Source organism: Mustela nigripes, chromosome X, assembly GCF_022355385.1.
Source record: "Mustela nigripes isolate SB6536 chromosome X, MUSNIG.SB6536, whole genome shotgun sequence".
NCBI classification, from domain to species: Eukaryota; Metazoa; Chordata; class Mammalia; order Carnivora; family Mustelidae; genus Mustela; species Mustela nigripes.
This window is the reverse complement of record NC_081575.1, coordinates 95,175,469-95,184,548: the sequence shown is the minus strand read 5'-3', so window position 1 is coordinate 95,184,548 and position 9,080 is coordinate 95,175,469. Positions and strand designations below refer to the sequence as shown.

At 36.0% G+C, this 9,080-nt stretch overlaps 1 pseudogene; it reads left to right on the top strand.

Annotated features, from left to right (window-relative positions):
- Positions 1 to 1,209, top strand: part of LOC132007180 (heat shock cognate 71 kDa protein-like) — a 53,000-nt pseudogene extending 51,791 nt beyond the window's left edge.
- Positions 1,210 to 9,080: the final 7,871 nt, after the last annotated feature.

The following is a 9,080-nucleotide window of genomic DNA, read 5'->3' as shown; positions in this document are numbered from 1 at the left end:
AGACAAGTCTCAGATCCATGATATTGTTCTGGTGGGTGGTTCTACCCATATCCCCAAGATTCAGAAACTTCTCCAAGATTTATTCAATGGAAAAGACCTGAATAAGAGCATCAACCCTGATGAAGCTGTTGCTTATGGTGCAGCTGTCCAGGCAGCCATCCTTTCTGGAGACAAATCTGAAAATGTTCAAGATTTGCTGCTGTTGGATGTCACTCCAGTTTCTCTTGGCATTGAAACTGCTGAAGGAGTCATGACTGTTCTTATCAAGCGTAATACTACCATTCCTACCAAACAGACACAGACCTTCACCACCTACTCCGACTATCAGCCTGGTGTGCTTATTCAGGTGTATGAAGGTGAGCATGCCATGACCACAGACAACAATCTACTTGGAAAGTTTGAACTCACAGGCATACCTCCTGCTCCTCGTGGTGTCCCTCAGATTGAGGTCACTTTCGATATTGATGCTAATGGCATCATCAATGTCTCTGCCGTGGATAAGAGCACAGGAAAAGAGAACAAGATTACCATCACTAATGACAAGGGCCACTTGAGCAAGGAAGATATTGAGCGCATGGTCCAGGAAGCTGAGAAGTACAAAGCTGAAGATGAGAAACAGCGGGACAAGGTGTCTTCCAAGAATTCACTTGAGTCTTACGCATTCAACATGAAAGCAACTGTTGAAGATGAAAAACTTCAGGGCAAGATAAATGATGATGACAAATAGAAGATTCTTGACAAGTGCAATGAAATCATCAACTGGCTTGATAAGAACCAGACTGCAGAGAAGGAAGAATTTGAACACCAGCAGAAAGAGTTGGAGAAAGTCTGCAACCCCATCATCACCAAGCTGTACCAGAGTGCAGGGGGCATGCCAGGAGGAATGCCTGGAGGCTTCTCTGGTGGTGGAGCTCCTCCCTCTGGTGGTGGTTCCTCTGGGCCCACCATTGAAGAGGTTGACTAAACCAATCTGAGAATAAATAGATTGAGCATTGTTCCACACACAATATTCAAAGGACCCAAATATGTAGCAAATTCCATGGCAGTTGTAATGTTGAGCTGCTATAGCAAAAAAAACTGGGCATTCTTGATACTTGAATATGGAATATGTGCACAGGGAAAGGAAATAAACATTGCACTTTATAAGCACTGTATTGTTAAATGGAAAACGCAATGTCTTAAATAAAACTGTATTTAAAATTGGCACCAAAAAAATTGGGCTTTGATTCCAAATATTCCAACAAGATTCAATGTTTCCAACATTGTATTTTCATCAACTGGAAGCACCCACTCTCTATCATTCTCCCATCTGATCTATACTTGATATTACTCCTATTCCCTCCTACAAAATGCCGCTGATCAACCAAAACCAGAGTTAACAGTTTTCATGAATGTCTTGGGTATTCCAGAGTAATTACTCACAGGGTAATAGAAATATTACATACAACCTTAGTCTTAAGTTTTCACAGACAATTAGCAATCTTTACTTGCCATAGAAGTTTCCTGTTGACTATCACCATTCCTAATTACCTAATTTTCTGCTAGAGTCTAGAATCTTCGCTCTCTCTACATTAACCTCCCTGATATCATTACTCTCTGTTTGTGACCATCTTTCTCCTCAGTCACTGAAGACACAACTCTCAAATTCCTTCTATTTTCTATAATATACCACATTAACCCTTCCTTTGCTTTATTCTTTTTTACACCATATGCCACTGTAGGTTAAGAAGGAAAAGGCTTGTTCTCTTTTTAAAATTTTTTGAAGATTTATTTATTTATTTGAGAGAAAGAGGTGGAGGGAGGAGCAGAGGGAGAGGGAGTCTCTCAATGCAAAAATTCATCTTACAACTCTGAGATTGTGAGCCTGAGATGAAACCAAGAGTCCACGTTTAACCAGCTGTGCCACCCAGGAGCCCCAGGAGTTATTCTCCTTTTAAAAGATAAGAGCCAGCAAGGTGTTAGCACAGACTAAAAGGAAAAGCACTCTCTCCTGAGAAATATATTTACTGTTTTCCAAAAATTTTGGGATAACTGAATTAAGTCTCTTTGTAAAAGGCATTTTCTCACACTCTTTGTAGTAAATATGCATAAGAATATTTTAAAATGTGCATATAAAATCTCACCCACTTAATTTTTTATTTCACTATGTTTTATTTACATTGCTAATAATTTCTTTGGCTCTGACACAATACTGTAATTATTTTAACTTTATAATGCTCCTTCCTTCCTTCCTTCTTCTCATGGGGTTACTCTATTGAGGTAAGGACAGGGATCCGGTAGTTCTGTCTTTTTGGACACCTTCTTGAAATCTTTCATATTAACCACATGTACCCAAATCATTCCTGTGGAACCCGCAAATGTTGAGAAAGACAGTGTAAATACCTTTACCAGACCACATTCATATGGGACCCTAATAGCCTTGTTCTAATTTTTCCTGGGGGAGCACAGTGTTCAATGGATTATGAGGAGTGCAGTGGCAAATTAGGAGGTTGAGCAGAAAGCCAATTCAATTACCCAGAGGGACTACCTTAAAACAATCCCATCAACAGAAGTAATCTATTAATCTATTTGGGTTACCTGATGTATATTTACCTACTCTGTGCCTTTTGATTTTTTATTTTTTAAAGGTTTTTATTTACTTGACACAGAGATAGAGACTACAAGTAGGCAGAGAGGCAGGCAGAGAGAGGGGGGGAAGCTCGATCGAGGTGGGGCTCGATCCCATGACCCTGGGATCATGACCTGAGCCGAAGGCAGTGGCTTAACTGACTGAGACACCCAAGTGCCCCTCCTTTTGCTTTTATTTTTTTAAGATTTTATTTATTTATTTTACAGAGATTACAAGTAGGCAGAGAGGCAGGCAGAAAGAGAGAGAGGGAAGCAGGATCCCTGCTAAGCAGAGAGCCTGATGTGGCGCTCCAACCCAGGACCCTGGGATCATGACCTGAGTGGAAGGCAGAGGCTTTAACCCACTGAGCCACCCAGGTGCCCCCCTCCTTTTGCTTTTTAAAGGTAAAACTCTACATAATTCTTTTCTATGAGAATCATTATCTCAAAATCAAATTCCAAGTCCCTTAAAAATGAGCTGGTCTTTTATAAAATAAGTCATAGGGATGTAATGTACAGCGTGGAGACTATGGTTAATAATACTGTATCGCATCTTTGAAAGTTCCCTAAGAGAGTCAGCCATAAAAGTTCTCATTACAAGGGGAAAAATTCTGTAACTCTGTGTGGTGAAGGGGGTTAGGTAAACTCGTTGTGGTGATGATCTTGCAATATATGTAAACACTGAATCATATATTGTACACCTAAAATTAATATAATGTTGTATGTCAGTTATATCTCATTTTTTAAAAATGCCAGTCTGGAAATAGTATAAACAGAGTAGGGAGAATTGTTTGATTTATGCTTCCTTCTTTCCTTCTTTTCTGAATTTTTTGAAGACTTGATTACTATGTTCCTCTATATTTGTGTAGAGCACTTCATTTCACCAAGTGGACTTTCATTTACTGGATTCTTTTTCTCATTTTCATTTCATTTACCTGAATTCTTTTTGTAAAAGCAGTTTTCCCTTACTCTATGTAATAAATATGCATATAAATATTCACATAAATATGTATATTAAATCTCACCCATGTAAGATTTTTTTTTGCTTTTTTTTTTCCAATATGTTTTATTTATATTGACATCAATTTCTTTGGCCCTAACACAATATTGTAATTTTTTTAGCATTATAGTGTGTTTTGTTTCTTTAAAGGGCACGTCTTCTTCATTCTTGTTACTTTCCCTAAATAACAGCAGCTTTTTTTTTAGAGTGGGTAGGTAGGGGCAGAGGGAGAATGAAACATAGAATCTTCAGCAGGCTTCCTGCCCAGTGCCAAGCCTGACATGAGGCTTTATCTCACAACTCTGAGATTATGACCTGAGCCAAAATCAAGAGTCAGACACTCAGGTGACTGAACTACCCAGGCGCCTCAACAGCAGCTTTTTGTACCCACTTACTCTGCCATATGAATCCAGAATAATTTATTGATTTAAAAAATCCCCACTGACACTTTTACATGAATAACTTTATAATTTAATTCAAAGACCAATAAACATTTTGAAGAGACAAATATAGTGTAGATTTTTTAAATTTTTTTGTGTGTGAAATATTTCTTATGTAATGAAGTATATTAAGAATATTTAACTAATAAAGCTGTTCTGGATTCAAATAGCCAGGATCCAAACCACTCACTGGTTATCTCATCTTATGCAAGTTACTTAACATTAATGAATCTTTCTTTCCTCATCTGTAAAACAGACTAATAATTATACCTATTTCATAATGTTAAAATTGAACAGGGCAATATGTGTAACTCAGCATAATGCTTGGCATGAAGTGAGTGTTTAGTAAACATTACTTACTATTATTCTTAATTCCATCATCCTTAGGATAAACACAAAAATTTAAGTTGTCTTCCAAATTCTTAACTAAACTCACTTCTATCTTCTAAAGACAAATAAGTGTTTTTGTGTATTAGGAAAAGATCTAGATTTACATTATAGAGATAAGGAAATTTAAACTATATAGTGACTTTAAAAGATTTTTGCTACTAAAGGACATAATATAGGTTAAAAAGGATAGAAAATCTATGAGAAAAGCCTTTGAACAGATTTTGACTTAGTTTTCTGGCTATGTTAGACCACGTCGAACATCTTGGAAGAAGCCCATTATGAAGTTACATCTCCCAGGTCAAATATTCTAGACTTGGATTCATTCCACTTTGAAGGCCTCTTGGTTTCTTGCCTGTACTGATATCTTGAATGGCATGCCTGTCTGAAATTGGTGTTTACGGCATTTAATTTTATTTGCTTCTCAGTCAATCCTTGAATGAGATGCATCCCTGTGGCTTCTCAGGGATTAATTTCACCTCATCCAGATTTATTAACAGAACCTTGATCTGAAGTAAATGACCCATTAATTTAGTGCTACAGTTAGTTATTTCATAACTAAGTTACCATTAAGGTTAAGTTATCATTAACCTAAAAAGACACATCTTGTAAAAACACAAATTTCTCTCAGAATCAATATGGTATTTCCATAATCCCTTCATTTTCTGGGACCTGATTCATAAATGCATGCTCTTCCATCTCTATGATCAAATTAGACCATAAGTTACATGCTGGGCTGCTTTTTGTTGCTGTCGGATGCTGGTAGCCTATTATCTCACTGTTAATGGTAGCCTTAGAGGCTTCCCATGGTGTTCCTTCCAAAGTTTCCAGGCCATTGTTTTAAAAATATGTTTAGGTCTTTTATAGCAAATGGTTGTTAATGTATTGTTTGTAGAACAGAGGAGAAGTGGAACACCACAATCTGTGCTGGTAGAGAGCCATTTTCAGTTGCTGCTTTGCTATTAACATGAAAGGATCTTAACAGTTCCTCAGAAAATTCAGTTCATTGTACTCAATTTATAGTCTCTGTGGGGTTTATACAATTTTCTACAGAAGATAAAATTCTGTGTTTGAAAGAATGAGAAGAGGTTAACTGTGATATTATAAATGGTACTTAAATGTATATTATGTTTCCATGTTTATGTATATACAGACTTTTAAAAATGATATTTTCAGTTTGCTGTATCCCATTCAAATATTACCTTCTTTATGATTAATGCTGTTACAGATATTAAGTCTATAACTCAGAAAATTGTAAGAAAATGCAGGATGAATGTCCTATTGATTTTAAACATATATCAGAAGCATTAGATCACGTAGAAATACACGGGGCAGTGACTTAGTTAGAAATTCGATATGGATAAATTCTTGCAACCAAATGTATGCATCTATGCATCTTTTAGACATCACCATGGAATCACTGGAATTTTTCTGCATCTTATCCATAAGGATGTCAACAAGGATTCTGATAACTAGAATATAGTTATATTCATATAGATGAATAATGCTTTATATGGACCAAAAAAAAAACTAGGAAAAAACATGTAAATTGTTGCATCATTAAGAAACAAATGGCATAATCTATTAATTTATTTACTATTTTATGGTATGCCTGTAATGTGCTGGGTACTGGGCAAAAAAAGGAATAATCCAGAAGACTGTGATGTTAGGAAAACCCAAGAAAGAATATTTCAGGAAGAAGAGATTGGTAATTGGTGTCAAATGCTGCTTAAATTTCAATACTTCAAGGGACACCTGGGTGGCTCAGTTAGTTAAGTGTCTGCCTAAAGCTCAGGTCATGATTCCAGGGTCCTGGGATAGTCCCACATCAGGCTCCTCGCTCAGCAGGAAACCTGATTCTCCCCTGCCTGCCACTCCCCCTGCTCATGCTCATTCTCTTTATCTATCTCTAACAAATAAATATATAAAATATTTTAAAAAAATAAAATTTTGAGACTTCAGTATTTCCATAAGAAACTATAAACAATGCAAGCAGTGAGTTGAAGTGTAGACTCACAATTCACTTAATAAACATGGTTATGAAAGAGAAGGAAAAATTAAATACTGGCTTAGAAAATCCAGAAGAAAGGATATCTTGGAGCTCTGAGAGATCTATAGCATGATGGAAGCCATAGGGTTGCAGTTTTGATCTTGTAGAAGGACACCCTATCCCGCTTAAAAAGAGGGAATGCTAAGAGATGTTTCAGTGGATCCCAAGACAGCAGATATAATACTCTTTGCCCCCATTGTGTATAAGTAAACTTTGGTTCTAATGGTTATCAAGGTCAATTACCTTAGCTAGTATAGGAAATCCTTCATTGCACCTGCTGGGTTATTATCCATTTATGATAAAAACTCAACAAAGTGGGTGTAGAAAGAATGTATCTCAAGATGGAGATACAACAGTGGAAAAGAATCAAAAGACTAGAAATGAACCCATGCTTATATCGTCAACTAATTTATGACAAAGAAGTCAAAAATATATAATGCGTAAAGGAGAGTCTCCAATAAGCAGTGCTGGAAAAGCTGGACAGCCACATACAGAAGAATGACACTGGACTGCTATCTTACCCCATACACAAAAACTAACTAAAAATGGATTAAAGTCTTAAATGTAAGACTTCAAACCATAAAACTCCTAGAAGAAAAATAGGTGGTAAGCTCTTTCACATCAGCCTTGGTTATAATTTTTTAATTTGACCCCAAAAGCAAAGGCAACAATAGCTAAACTAAGCAGGTTAGACTACATCAAACTAAAAAGCTTTGCAATGCAAAGGAAACCATTAACAAAATGAGAAGGCATGCTACTGAATAGGAGAAGATAGTTGCAAATCGTGTATCTGATAAGGTGTTAATATCAAAATATATACAGAATTCATACAACTCAATAGCAGAATAAATAATCTATTTAAAAAATGGACAGAGGCCCTGAATGGACATTTTTTTTCAAAGAGGACATACAGATGGCCAACAGACACATGAAAAGATGCTCAATATCACTGATCATCAGGGAAATGGATCGAAACCACAATGAGTTATTATTTCATAGCTCTTAGAATGGCTTTATTTAAAATAAAAAAGACAATAGATAAGTATTGGCAAGGATGTGAAGAAACATCCACTGTTGCTTTGTTGGTGGTAACATAAGTTGGTGCAGCCATTGTAGAAAACAGTATGGAGATTCCTCGAAAAGTTAAAAGTAGAACTACCATATAATCCAGCAATTCCACTTCTGGGTGTTTACCCAAGGAAAACAAAAACACTTAATTTAAAAACGTATTTGCACCCTATGTTCCTTGTAGCATTAATTACAATAGCCAACATATGGAAACAACCTAAGTGTCCATCAATGGATGAATGGACAAAGAAAATGTGGTACATATATACCACAGAATACTATTCATCCATGAAAAAGAGAGGAAATCTGCCATTTGCAACAGCATGGATGGATCTAGGGGGCATTATGTTGAGTAAGATACGTCAAAGAGAAAAAGAGATCAGACAGTATGATCTCATGTATACGTGGACTCTAAAAATAACATACTCATTGATACAGAAAACAGATTGATGGTTGCTGGAGGTGGGGGGTATGGAATGGACCAAATGGATGAGGCAATCAAAAGGTACAAACTTCCAGTTATAAAATAAGTCATGGGAATGTAATATACAGCATGGTGACTATGGTTAATAACACTGTATTGCTTATTTGAAATCTCTAAGAGAGTAGATATTAAATGTTCTCATGAAAAGAAAAAAGTTCTATAACCACATATAGTGATGGATGTTAACTAGACTTATTGTGGTGATCATTTCAGAATACATGCAAATATTAAATCGTGTTGTATAACTGAAACTAATACAATGTATTTCAATTATACCTCAATAGGGAAAAAAAAAAAAAAAAGCAGACATCATGAAGTCATAGAACTGTTTAAAGGCTCCACTAGTTACACCTGGCTATATCTGGTTTAATTTATCTATTTATTTATATTGTTCAGCTTTTCATCATTTATCCAGTGGAAATATTTTTTGGTTGGCTTCTTCGAATTCTTCAGCAGGGAAACCACATTAAAGAAAAAAAAAGTTGTTCATCCTTTTTGACTCATAAGTTGCTCAGCTTGTAGCAGAACATTTTAAGACAAAAGGGGAGGGAAAAGAATCCATATTCCTACCTTATGATAACTATCCCCAAATCTCAACTCTCTTGACTATAAATTTCCTAGATGGTAGTTTAAACATGTTATTTTAACCTTCTGAAATAAAGTTTGATATAAAGATCTTGTAATAATGTAAAGGGCCAAGACAATCCTAAAATCCCAGGAACATGTAACAAAACCTCAGTTGAGATCTAATTTCAGAGCTTTTTCCAACTTAACCATTGAAAGAGTATTTTCTTTGGTATTATAGGATAAAGTTCTTGATTAAGGATTAACTTCCAATGTGCCTTGTCAATGCCTCTAAACTGTTCAATTCTCTCTTAGTCATTTCTAAAGCTACCTATGCTTTTTGAAAAATTGAATGTTGTAGACCAGACTGATTTTCAATTTCCCTTAGAAATAGTACTAGCTAGGTCCCAAAGTGTTATAAGTTGAATTGTTTGCCCCCTTGCCCCAAAAAGGATATGTTGCAGTCCTAACGCGCAATAC